Source organism: Myotis myotis, unplaced genomic scaffold (assembly GCF_014108235.1).
Source record: "Myotis myotis isolate mMyoMyo1 unplaced genomic scaffold, mMyoMyo1.p scaffold_m19_p_10, whole genome shotgun sequence".
In the NCBI taxonomy this organism is placed as follows: domain Eukaryota; kingdom Metazoa; phylum Chordata; class Mammalia; order Chiroptera; family Vespertilionidae; genus Myotis; species Myotis myotis.
In genome coordinates, this window is record NW_023416314.1 from 28,737,629 (window position 1) to 28,751,273 (window position 13,645).

Consider the following 13,645-nt stretch of genomic DNA (forward strand, 5'->3'; position numbering starts at 1 on the left):
GGCCAGGGAAGAGGCTGCAACAGAGCTACGAGCCCTTGACCGGAATCAAACCTGCAACCCTTCGGTGCGAAGGCCAATGCTCTATCCATTGAGCCAAACCAGCTAGGGTTCCCATTTCTATTGAAAAGTATAATTGTGAATATAATTCGTCAACTAAAGGATAGTCAACTAAAGTATTTCCAAACCAAATTAATCTACATGTCTCAGATCAGTGGGAGGTGGGAAGTAGGACTCAACTGCTAGTCATAAAATTAGAAAAGTGCTGAACATTTGGTTAAAAGACACATCAAAGTATCATGCCTTTCAGCGAGCATGTTAATCCTAACAAAGCGAAAATATTTTTAAAGACTTTTTTTTTCTTTTTTTTTAAATTAAATCTTTATTGTTCAGATTATTACATTTGTTCCTCTTTTTTCCCCCCATAACTCCCCTCCTCCCAGTTCCCGCCCCACCCTCCGTCCTCACTCCCCACCCACTGTCCTCATCCATAGGTGCACGATTTTTGTCCAGTCTCTTCCCGCATCTCCCACACCCCTTTCCCCACCAAGAATAGTGTCCATTCCCTTTCTATGTCCCTGATTCTATTATAATCACCAGATTACTTATTCACTTGATTCTTAGATTCACTTGTTGATAGATGCATGTTTGTTGTTCATAATTTGTATCTTTACCTTTTTCTTCTTCTTCTTCTTCTTAAAGGATACCTTTCAGCATTTCATATAATACTGGTTTGGCCTTTAGCTTTTCCTTATCTGTGAAGCTCTTTATCTGACCTTCAGTTCTGAATGATAGCTTTGCTGGAAAAAGTAATCTTGGTTGTAGCTTCTTGGTATTCATCACTTTGAATATTTCTTGCCATTCCCTTCTGGCCTGCAAAGTTTCTGTTGAGAAATCAGCTGACAGACGTATGGGTATTCCCTTGTAGGTAACTGAGTTTCTTTCTCTTGCTGCTTTTAAGATTCTCTCTTTGTCTTTTGCTCTTGGCATTTTAATTATGATGTGTCTTGGTGTGGTCCTCTTTGGATTCCTTTTGTTTGGGGTTCTCTGCGCTTCCTGGACCTGTAAGTCCATTTCTTTCACCAGGTGGGGGAAGTTTTCTGTCATTATTTCTTCAAATAGGTTTTCAATATCTTGCTCTCTCTCATCTTCTGGCACCCCTATAATTCTGATGTTGGTACGCTTGAAGCTGTCCCAGAGGTTCCTTACACTATCTTCGTATTTTCGGATTCTTTTTTCATTTTGCTTTTCTGGTTGGGTGTTTTTTGCTTCTTCGCATTTCTAATCTTTGCCTTGATTCTTGCGCTCCTCTGGTCTGCTGTTGGGAGTCTGTATAGTATTCGTTATTTCAGTCAGTGTATGCTTAATTTCTAGTTGGTTCTTTATCATAACATCGAGGGTCTCATTAGATTTCTTGAGGATCTCACTACATTTATCGGCGGCTTCTAGACAGTTCTTAAGAGACCTTAAAAGTGTGGTTCTGAACTCAATATCCTCCATTGACAGTTTTGTCCTGTTTCTTTGTCTCCGCATTTTTTATGCTTTCTTGGTGCACCCCCTAGTGGTCTTTGTGCGCAGTCTTGTTGTAGTTAAGCCTGGATTGTTGTCGGCAATACCGGGGGTGATTTGACCTCCAGGCTAACTGGCTATGAGAGTCAGCTGTATCTGCAGTGGGAGAGCTTCTGTGCTGGATCTCTAGGGCGGTGCTAATCTAGTGTTTGCCTGAGGCTATCCGGCAAATGGCTCTGCGCAGGGCTTGGGCGGGGCGGGTCCCCGGGGATCTACAGGGCGGCCGGATTGAGTAGTTATGGCTGCTCTCAGTTCCGTCCCTAGGGGCTCTGCCTCACAGAGTCCCAGCAACTGCTGCAAACCTCGGAGATAAAGCTGCCTTTGAGTTCCGACCGAAGCCAGACAGTCCCGCTTCTCCCGTTTGAGTCTGGGTCCCTAGAGACTCGCCCGGATCTGGAGCTCAGAGTCTGAAACTCCCTCCCTATTGAAAACAACAACCGCGCCCTCTGCCTCCAGCCCGCTCCGCGTGCACTCCGCACCTGAGTATTTCACTTCAGCACTGCGCCTCCTCTGAGTCTGGGTATGATATTCTCTTTCCTCCTAGTTGTAGAATTTCCACTCAGCCAGCCTTCCTGTGGTTCTGGATGATGTCTGTTCCGTCCTTTAGTTGTTTTTTGAAGTGGTTGCTCGAGGCAGCAATCTCCAGCGTTAACCTATGCTGCCATCTTGGTTTCCTCGACATATCAAGACTTTTATTGAAACTCAGAGGGATATTTAAATTTTTTTCTGGTGAGTTAGGGATAATAAATAGATATTAGTTAATCATTAATAATGCTAAAAATTATTCTGGCACTTGTTAAAACAAGAGGGTATTATATTCAAGGCTATTATAATGTCAAGACTTGTAGTAGAGAGATAGGGTTAAACTCTGAAAGCAGCAAGGACAGGAGAGGATTTGTAATCAAGGAGCAGAGTGGAAGTGAAGGAGTTCAGGACATGCCATCCACAGTATGCTGCTATGGAATGTTGATTGTTTTGAGCTGAAAGCACTTGAAAAACAGATTTTCTATGAACTCCTCTTATCTGCTTAAAGCAGTGGTCTCAACCTTGGCTGCACATTAGAATCACCTGGGAATCTTTTTAAAATCCTGATTTCTGGGCCTCATCCTCCAGAAATTCTGTTTCCTTGTTATAGGCTGAGGCCACAACATTAGTAACAAAGAAACAGAATTTCCGGAGGATGAGGCTCAGAAATCAGGATTTTAAAAAGATTCCCAGGTGATTCTAATGTTCAGCCAAGATTGAGAACCACTGACTTAAAGACAGGTCCTCCATGCCCATCCAGTGTGACTCAGTGGTTGAGCATTGGTCTATGAACTAGGCCAGTGGTCGGCAAACTCATTAGTCAACAGAGCCAAATATCAACAGTACAACGATTGAAATTTCTTTTGAGAGCCCAATTTTTTAAACTTAAACTATATAGGTAGGTACATTGTTATTAATTAGGGTACCCCTAAGGCTTAGGAAGAGCCACACTCAAGGGGCCAAAGAGCCGCATATGGCTCGAGAGCCGCAGTTTGCCGACCACAGAACTAGGAGGTCAGTGACTCAGTGGTTGAGTGTCAACCTATGAACCGGGAGGTCAGGATTTAATTCCCAGTCAGGGCACATGCCCAGGATGCAGGCTTGATCCCCAGTGCGGGGTGTGCAGAAGGCAGCTGATTAGTGATTCTCATCATTGATGTTTCTATCTCTCCCTCTCCCTTCCTTTATGAAATCAATAAAAATAAATAAACAAACAGAGCCTCCAAAAGGAACCCATCTGTTATAAATCCCCTTTTCAGGAGTTTCAACAACCAGTGAAGACTGACTCTTACCACAGGAGAGGAGATAGAAGTCCACACCACACTCAAAATTTGTCTCAAACTATTATATCTCCCATCTATTTTAAGGGCCCATTAATCTTTCCAAAATATCTTTTACTCTCCCCTATATGGATATTTTTTCCACTGATTTTTAGAGAGTGGAAGGGAGGGAGGGGAAGAGAGAAAGGCATTGATGTGAGAGAGACACTTCAGTTGGTTGCTTCCCAAACACTCCCCATCTGGGGCTGGGGATCAAACCTGCAACCCAGGTACCTGCCCTTGACTAGGAATTGAACCTGAGACCTTTCAGTGTGTGGGCTGATGCTCTAACCACTGAGCAACACCAGTCAGGGCTCTTTTTTGTTTTTTCTTTTTATAAAATAGATCTTTAGATTTTTAGAGAGAGAGAGAAACATCTATTTCTGTTTTCCACTTATTTATGCATTAATTGGTTGCTTCTTGTATGTGCCCCTGGCTGGTGATTGAACCTGCAACCTTGGCATATTGGGACAGTGCTCTAACCAACTGAGCTACCCAGCCAGGTTTGTTTGTTTTTTAATTTTTTATATATATTTCTTTATTGATTTCAGAGAGGAAGGGAGAAGGAGAGAGCGATAGAAACATCAATGATGAGAGAGAATCATTGATCGGCTGCCTCTTGCACGCCCCCTACTGGGGATCAAGCCTGCAACCCAGGCATGTGCCCTTGGCTGGAATGGAACCTGAAACCCTTCAGTCTGAAGGCCGACGCTCTATCCACTGAGCCAAACCGGCTAGGGCCCCAGCCAGGTGTTTTTTTTTGTTTTGTTTTTTGTGTGTTTTTTCCCCTTTTACTTATTTTATTATATTTTTCTTGCTTCCTTTTTTTTTCTTTATTATTTTTGTTTTTTTCCCTTTTTTTATACACTATTTTTAAACAGTAAATTCTTTTTCTAAAAAAAAAATATGTTTTTATTGGTTTTAGAGAGGAAGAGAGAAGGGGAGAGAGAAAAACATCAATGAGAGAGAACATCAATCAGCTGCCTCTTGCACCCCCTTACTAGGGATCGAGCCTGCAACCTGGGCATGTGCCCTGACTGGGAATCCAACTGGCATCCTCCTGGTGCATGGGATGATGCTCAACAAACAGAGCCACACTGGTCAGGCTTTCATACACTTTTGAAGGACAAAATAACATCTCACTTGGGACAGAAACAGGACATAACTGGAGAAACTGGGAACATCCAAATAAAGTCTGCAGATTAGTTAATAGTTATGTATAATGGGGGTGGGAGCAGCAGGAGAGAGCTCAATGGGGGGGGGGGTGGAAGGAGACACATGTAATACTTTCAACAATGAAGAATTTAAATAAAAAAATAGTTATGCGTATATTTCAAATTTCTAAATTTTGACAAATGTTCCTAGTAATATAGTAAGATATTAACAGTGAAGAAAATTAGATGAAGGGTATACAGGAACTCTCTTTACTAGTTTTGAAGCTTTTCTGTAAAATTATCTCCCCTCCACAAATACACCAAAAACTTATTTTTTTAAATTTATTTTAAGGGGGGGTGGTGGGGGCGGGATGGTGGGAGGGGAGAAACATTGATTTGTTGTTTTACTTATTTATTCATTCATTGATTGCTTTTGTATATGTGCCTTGACCACAGGATTGAACCTGCAACCTTGGCATATCAGGACAAGGCTCTAACCAACTGAGTGAGCTACCTCGCCAGGGTACAAAACCTTATTTTATTTTTTAAAGGGTAAGAATTCCTTCTTTTTAAAAAAAAAAAAAGTCTTTAACGATTTTAGGGAGAAAGGAAGGGAAGGAATAGAGAGATAGAAACATTGACCTCTATTGGCTGCCTCCTGCATGCCCTGGGGACCGAGTCTATTGCCCTAGCCGAGAATCAAACTGTGACCTCTTGGTTCATGGGTCAATGCTCAACTACTGGACTTATTAAAAAATAAAATTGATCTCCTATTCGACTGATGAGAACTCTAGTCAGAAATACCCCTTAGCCTTCAAATAAGTGATTGTTCTATCTGGGAAATTTTTCAAAAGATCATCTACTTAAAAGAAAATTCACAGTCTCCCTTGGTATTGTCTTCTGGTTTCTTGTAAGCTTCATATCAGGAAATGAGTTTCAAAAGCTAAATTAAATCCTTCCCATTTCAGTTGATGTTGATTTCTTATTCATTCAACATTTTTTTTGTCTTTTCAGCTTCATAAATAGCAGCTGTTCATCATCACTCATTCAGTGTGTAATCATATACTTGCAGATCTAGCTTCCTATGAACAGAGCATCATATGGCTTCTTTGAATATTTTTAAATCAGTCAGGAGGAATTTACTGAATGCCATGGAGGAAATAAATAGGGAAAATTAGACACTGTCCCTATCTCCAAAAAGCCTAATATTCTTCCAACATTAAAAAATGTCTCATGTATTTAATAAATGTTTCCTGAATACCCACTATGTGACAGGCACTGTTCTGGGAGCTGGGAATCCTTGATAATAAGCAAAACCAGACAGTTTCTTACTGTCATAGAGCTTACTGTCTAGTGGGAAAAACAAATAATCAGGTTAGTAAATCTAAAATTACAATTGTAGTAAATACTATGAAGGGAAGCCTGTGGTCAGGGCTGCTGCTGCCACCATTGTATCTTTATGCTATCTTTAGAAAGGTGTCCCCATATAGACAGAACCAACCCAGAGTAGCAGAGCTTGGCAGGCAGACTATGTCTTTGATGAATTAGCAAAAGGCAGCCCAGCTGGTGTGGCTCATTGACTGAGCATCAAACCTATGAACCAGGAGGTCACAGATCCATTCCTGGTAAGGGCACATGCTCTGGTTGTCAGCTTGATTCCCAGTAGTGAGTGTGCAGGAGGCAGCCAGTCAAAGATTCTCTCTCATTGATGTTTCTATCTCTTTCTGCCTCTTCCTTCCTCTCTCTGAAAGTCAACAAAACATTTTAAAAAAAGAAAAAGGCAGCCCAACCCTGGCTGGTGTGTCTAAGTGGTTAGAGTGTCGAGTGCACTGAAGGGTTACAGGTTCGATTTGGGTAGCAGATTTCATCCTGGCCCTGGCCATAGAGCTTACTGTCTAGTTGGGGAAACAAATAATCACACGAATAAAGATACTGGTCGGGCGCATGTGGAAGGCAACCAATGCATGTGTCTCTCTCATATCAATGTTTCTCTCCGTCTCACACACACTTTCTCTCTCTTTCCCACCCCGCTCCTTGCCTTCTTACCTCCCTTGGATTCTCTCTCTCTAAAAAAAAAAAAAAAAAAAAAAATCAATGGAAAAGTATCCTCAGGCGAGAATTAAAAAAAAAAAAAAGAAAGGCAGCCCTTCTTCCAGGTTGACACAGTCCTGCTCCATGTGCAAGGCTTTGTAAGTGAAGCACAAATTGAATTTCAGCCTTATCACCTCAGCTAGAACCCTTTTTTAGATTACAACCTGCATAAGCATACATAGTAGCCCTACAAAGGTTTTCATGGACACAGACAATAAAGTAAGATTTGGGATGGTTTTCCTTAGGGACAAGCAGAAGAATTAGAACTGAAAGAAGAATGGGAGTTAACTAGGTAGAAGGGAAGAAAGAGGAGCAGTAACAGCATGAGCAAAGGTCCTGGGGCAGGATAGAAATATGTATCATTGGGGAACTAAAAGCTTAGTGCTGGTCAAGGTATAAAAAGTGATAGGGGTTTGGTAACAGATAATAGGAAAGTAGGTAGGGGAGAGCTTGGTAACATAATATTAGAAAAGTAGGTAGGGGGTCATATCATGTAAAATCTTGTAGATAGTTTTAAGATTGCTATGTGCCCTGGCCAGTTGGTTGCAGCATTGTCCGGTGCTTCAAAGGATAGTGGGTTCAATTCCTGGTCAGGGCACATACCCAGGTTTTGGGTTCCATCCCCAGTTGGTTGCATACAGGAGACAACTGATCATTGTTTCTCTCTTTCCCTTCCTCTCTCTCTAAAATCAATAAAAAAAAAAAATAATAATAAAAAGAATTAAATAAAGAAAAAGGAAAGGATTGCTATGTAAAAATACACCTGAAAAAAAACTTAAGCAGCAAGAATTAGAATGGCATTAATATATTTTATTTTAATTTTTTTTGTTTGTATTTCACTTATATAAAATGCACAGGTCTCAAGTATCCAGTTTGATACATTTTGACTTGGTCATACACTCATGTAATCTACATTCCATCAAGGTTTAGATAAAACTTTCCAACACTTTAGAAAGTTCCCTCATGCCTTTTTCCATTTAAATATCTCCCAACCCCAGGCAACCACTATTCAGATTTTGAATAATTGATTGTGTGATCTTTTGTCTCTGACTTCTTTTGCTCAGCCTAATATTTTTGAGATTTAGAAAATGTTATTCACTTTTAAAGAAAAATGCTGTCTAGATTAGTGGTTCTCAAAGTGTAACAGGCATAAGAATCATCTGAATAGCTCATTAAATCAGTTTGCTCAGCCCCATACCCAGATATACTGAGTTGCATGTGCGTTTCTAACAAACTCAAGGTGAAGCACATGCTGCTGATTTAAGGACCACTCTTTGAGAACCACTGGTCTAGCTGACAAAATCAGAAATGTCTTATAAATTTATTCATCCAATGAACATTTTAAAAAGATTATTAGTTGTTTTTTAGAGAGAGAGGAAGGGAGAGGAAGAGAGAGATAGAAACATTGATGGAGAACCAAGATGGCGGCTTAGGTTAACGCCGGAGTTTGCTGCTTTGAACAACTACTTCAAAAGTGAAACCAAAAAACGGAAGGGACATCACCCAGAACTACAGGAACGCTGGCTGAGTGGAAGTCCTACAACTAGGAGGAAAGAGAAACGCATACGGACACTCAGAGGAGGCACAGTGCTGAAGTCAAATTCTGAGGTGCGGAGTGCGCGAGCGGGCTGGCGGCGGAGGGCTCGGTTGGCGTTTTCAATCGGGAGGGAGTCGCAGACTCTGAGCTCCAGATACGGGCGAGTTTTTAGGGACCCAGACTCAAACGGGAGAAGCGGGATTGTCTGGCTTCGGTCAGAGCGAGTGCAGCTTTCTCTCTGAGCTTTGCAGCGGGTGCTGGGACTCAGAGAGGCAGAGCCCCTGGGGACAGGACTGAGAGCCGCCATAACTGCTCTCTCCGACCCACCCTGTTGATCCTGTTCGACCCGCCCCGCCCAAGCCCTGCACAGAGGCATTTGCCGGATAGCCTCAGGCAAAGGCTAGATTAGCACCTCCCTAGAGGACAGAAGTTCTCTCACTGCTGACACAGCTGATTCTCATAGCCACTTGGCCTGGAGGTCAAACCCTCCCTGGAATTAGCTACAACAATCAAGATTTAACTATAAGACTTCGAACAAAGACCACTAGGGGGTGCACCAAGGAAGCATAACAAAATGCGGAGACAAAGAAACAGGACAAAATTGTCAATGGAAGATATAGAGTTCAGGTCTCTCAAGAACTGTTTAGAAGCCGCCGATAAACTTAATGAGATCTACAAGAAAACTAATGTGACCCTCGATCTTATATTGGGGAACCAACCAGAAATTAAGCATACACGGACTGAAATAACGAATATTATACAGACTCCCGACAGCAGACCAGAGGAGCGCAAGAATCAAGTCAATAATTTGAAATGCGAGGAAGCAAAAAACACCCAACTAGAAAAGCAAAATGAAAAAAGAATCCAAAAATGCGAGGATAGTGTAAGGAGCCTCTGGGACAGCTTCAAGCGTACCAACATCAGAATTATAGGGGTGCCAGAAGATGAGAGAGAGCAAGATATTGAAAACCTATTTGAAGAAATAATGACAGAAAACTTCCCCCACCTGGTGAAAGAAATGGACTTACAGGTCCAAGAAGCGCGGAGAACCCCAAACAAAAGGAATCCAAAGAGGACCACACCAAGACACATCATCATTAAAATGCCAAGAGCAAAAGATAAAGAGAGAATCTTAAAAACAGCAAGAGAAAGAAACTCAGTTACCTACAAGGGAATACCCATACGACTGTCAGCTGATTTCTCAACAGAAACTTTGCAGGCCAGAAGGGAGTGGCAAGAAATATTCAAAGTGATGAATACCAACAACCTACAACCAAGATTACTTTATCCAGCAAAGCTATCATTCAGAATTGAAGGTCAGATAAAGAGCTTCACAGATAAGGAAAAGCTAAAGGAGTTCATCACCACCAAACCAGGATTATATGAAATGCTGAAAGGTATCCTTTAAGAAGAGGAAGAGGAAGAAAAAGGTAAAGATACAAATTATGAACAACAAATATGCATCTATCAACAAGTGAATCTAAGAATCAAGTGAATAAATAATCTGATGAACAGAATGAACTGTTGATTATAATAGAATCAGGGACATAGAAAGGGAATGGACTGACTATTCCTGGGGGGGAAAGGGGTGTGGGAGATGCGGGAAGAGACTGGACAAAAATCGTGCACCTATGGATGAGGACAGTGGGTGGGGAGTGAGGACGGAGGGTGGGGCGGGAACTGGGAGGAGGGGAGTTATGGGGGGGGAAAAAAGAGGAACAAATGTAATAATCTGAACAATAAAGATTTAATTTAAAAAAAAAAAAAAGAAACATTGATGAGAGAGAAACATTGATGGGCTGCCCCCTGCACACCCCCTACCAGGTTTGAGGATGCAACCCAGGCATGTGCCCTGACCAGGGATCAAACTGTGTCCTGGTTCATAGGTTTGATGCTCAACTACTGAGCCACACCAGCAGGACAGAAACATTGATTTGTTGTTCCACTTATTTATACACTAGAGGCCCGGCACAAATTTGTGCACTAGTGGGGTCCCTCAGCCTGGCCTGTGGGATCGGACTGAAACCAGCTTTCTGAAATACCCTGGGGGGTCCCAGATTGCGAGAGGGCACAGGACAGCCTGAGGGACCCCACCGGTGCACGATCAGGGCCACAGGAGGGCTCCAGGGCATGTCCGGCCCATCTTGCTCAGTCCCAATCAGCCGGACCCTAGCAGTAAGCTCACCTACCGGTCAGAGCATCTCCCCCCTGGTGGTCAGTGCACCTTATAGCAAGTGGTTGAGCGGCCTTAGCATATCATTAGCATATTATGCTTTGATTGGTTGAAGGGCCGACTGGCTGACCAGACACTTAGCATATTAGGCTTTTAAATAGGATTCATTGGTTGCTTCTTGTATGTTCTGACTGGGGATCAAACCTGATTCCTGGTGTGTCAGAATAATGATCTAACCAACTGAATTACCCAGCCAGGGCAAGTCTATTTCTGTTTGAAGGAAAAGTTTTATCTGCTGCATGGCTCCTATTATGTTCTTAATTCTCTGTAAAAGAGACTATAATTATTGCCAGGTTAAGTAACTATTATTATCTGAGAGTCTGGAATATTATTGGTAAATGCACAATTCTGAAATAAAAATGTAGCTATCAAAGCCAAAGAAACAGGAGTTTAAAAAAAACCCACATTTGTAATCTGTACATTGTCTGAAAGATTGTTATTCCGCCATAAGAAATTTACTCCTGTCTATGAGTAAAAAGTTCCCAAACAATCCTGCGATCTGATGTTTAACTTACAACTGTGAGGTCAATCCCTTAAGAGTGTAAAACTGCACTTTAATTTCTTAGTCAGTATTTGGTTTTCTTTTTCCCAGTGTTCATATTAGTTTGTTATTGTATGATGTCTCAGGAGTATTTGTCTGTTGGATCAGATAATGCTATTTTTGCTGGAATAAGGCAACATCAGGGAAGTTTTTGTGTTGAAAGGGTGATTACATGTATTAAATTACATGGACTTTGCAAAACAACATGAGGCACTTAAAGGGAAACCAGCCTCTAAAAAGGTTGCATTTTGATCAACTGACCTTGACACTAATCCACCACCATGTAACCTTGGTTACATATAACCAAGGCAAGAAAATAAATATATTTAATATATTGTATGCAAAAATTACTTGCTACTTTTGGTTTCAGGCTAGCAGACTGAAGGGTCTGGGGTTTGATTCTAGTCAATGGCAAGTAGCTCTGTTGCAGGCTCGATCCCTGGCCCCAGCCCAGGTGCATACAGGAGGCAACCAATCAGTGCATCTTCTCACAACAATGTTTCTCTCTCTGTCTCTCCCCTTCACTTCCACTCTCTCTAAAAAAATGATGGGAAAAAATATCCTAAGGTGAGGATTATCAAAAAAATGAAAAAAGAAGAAAAAGAAGGAGGAGGAGGAGGAGTAGATGGGGAAGAAGGAGGAGAAGGAGGAAGGGGAAAGGAAGAATGAGGAAGGAAGAAAAATGAAGGAAGAAGGAGAAAACAAATTATCTTTCCTGAAAATTATGCACATATTATTTTCAATTGTGAAGCCTAGGGAACAGTAATATTTTATCATCTGTGTGTTCCAAAAGCCTTTAGCATTGTACCTGGTATATATAGTATCTCTCACTCTTATAGAGGTATAATTTATATACAATAAACTGCATTTATTGAAAGTATACAGTTCAATGAGTTTTTTAAAAAATATATTTTTATTCATTTCAGAGAGGAAGGGAAAGGGAGAGAGAGATAGAAACATCAATGATGAGGGAGAATCATCAATCAACTGCCTCCTGCAGGCCCCTACTAGGGGGCGAGGTTTCCCTGACCAGGAATCGAACCATGACCTCTGCATGTGCCCTGACCAAGAATCGAACCATGACCTCCTGGTTCATAGGTGTACGCAAACCATTGAACCACACTTGCTGGGTATGTTCCATGAGTTTTGACAAGAGTGTAACCCCTGTCACCAAGATAGAAGAACATCCCCTAAGTGCCCTTTTACAGTCATGTGGGGTACTCTCCACCTCCGTCCCAGGCAATCACTTATTTACTTTCTGCCACTGTAGACTACTGTACATTTTTTAGAATCTATATATATAAAAGCCTAAGTGACTGAATGACCAGTCAACCAGTCACTATGGTGCACACTGACCACCAGGGGGCAGATGCTCAACACAGAAGCTGCTGAGTGACAGCAACTTTGCAGAGTGCCTTCTCGCATTCCAGGACCCTTCAGGGGATGTCAGACTGCTGGTTTTGGCCTGATTCCTGCAGACCAGGCTGAGGGACCCCACCTGCCGGAGGGACCCCGCTCGCTCCGCAGACACCCTTTGAGCCCCGGTGCTGCCCCAGCTGTGGCTGGCTGGGGAGGGACCGCAGGAGGTTGGCTCCAGGGTGTGTCCAGCTCGTTTTGCCAGTCCCACCCTGCCGGTCACCTTCTAATTAATTTCTTTTCAATGTGCACAAATCTGTGCACCAGGCCTCTAGTTTTATATAAATGGAATCACACAGTATGTACTTGGTACATACATATGTCTTGAGGTTCATCCATGTTGCATGCACATGTAGTTTGTTCCTTTTTTATGGGGTATTTCATTGTCTAGGTATAGAATACTTTGTTTATCTATTTACCTGTTGATGAACAGTGGGGTTGTTTATAGTGGGACTATTATGAATAAAGTTGCTATGGACATTTATGGGCAAGTCTTTATGTGGACCTGTTTTAATTTCTCTTGGGTAAATGGCTAGGAGTAGAATTCTAGATTGTATGTCAAAGTGTATGTTTAACTTGATAAGAAGCTATCATGCCCCGGCCAGTGTTGCTCAGTGATTGAGCATTGACCTATGGGCCAGGAGGTCATGGTTTGATTCCCGATCAGGGCACATGCCCGGGGTTGCAGGCTCTATTGCCATTAGGGGACATGTAGGAGGTAGCCAGTCAATGATGAGAGAGAATCATTGATTGGCTACCTCCTACATGTCCCCTAATGGCAATAGAGCAGTGGTTCTCGACCTTGGCTGCACATTAGAATCACCTGGGAATCTTTTTAAAATCCTGATTTCTGGGTCTCATCATTAGTAACAAACAATTTCTGGAGGATGAGGCCCAGAAATCAGGATTTTACAAAGTTCCCGACCAGAGAAGAAAATGACGGAGGTATAGACGGACGTGTCCCGTGCCTTGTCCTGGAGCAGGTAAGGGTGAGCAGCTGAAACGGGTAACATACAGCCCTGATAAGCAGAAGATATTCAGCTAGGAGACAGTTTGCAGCCGGGAAAGACAGAGGACTCCCGGAGAAAGGGGACAGTTGGAGACAGCGGCTGAAATTTCTCCCAGAGCACCAGCTCAGCCGCAGAGAACACGCCATCTTGAGTGGCTGTTATTGGAAGCATATTCATCCAAAGACACGGCATCCAGAGATCGGTTACTAACCCGGAAACAATGGATCCCAAGCAGCGCAACTATGTGAACTTA

At 42.3% G+C, this 13,645-nt stretch overlaps 1 long non-coding RNA gene across 1 annotated transcript in view; it reads left to right on the forward strand.

Annotated features, from left to right (window-relative positions):
• LOC118664554 overlaps positions 1 to 13,645 on the forward strand; it is a 93,731-nt gene that overhangs the window by 2,071 nt on the left and 78,015 nt on the right. The window lies entirely within an intron of this gene.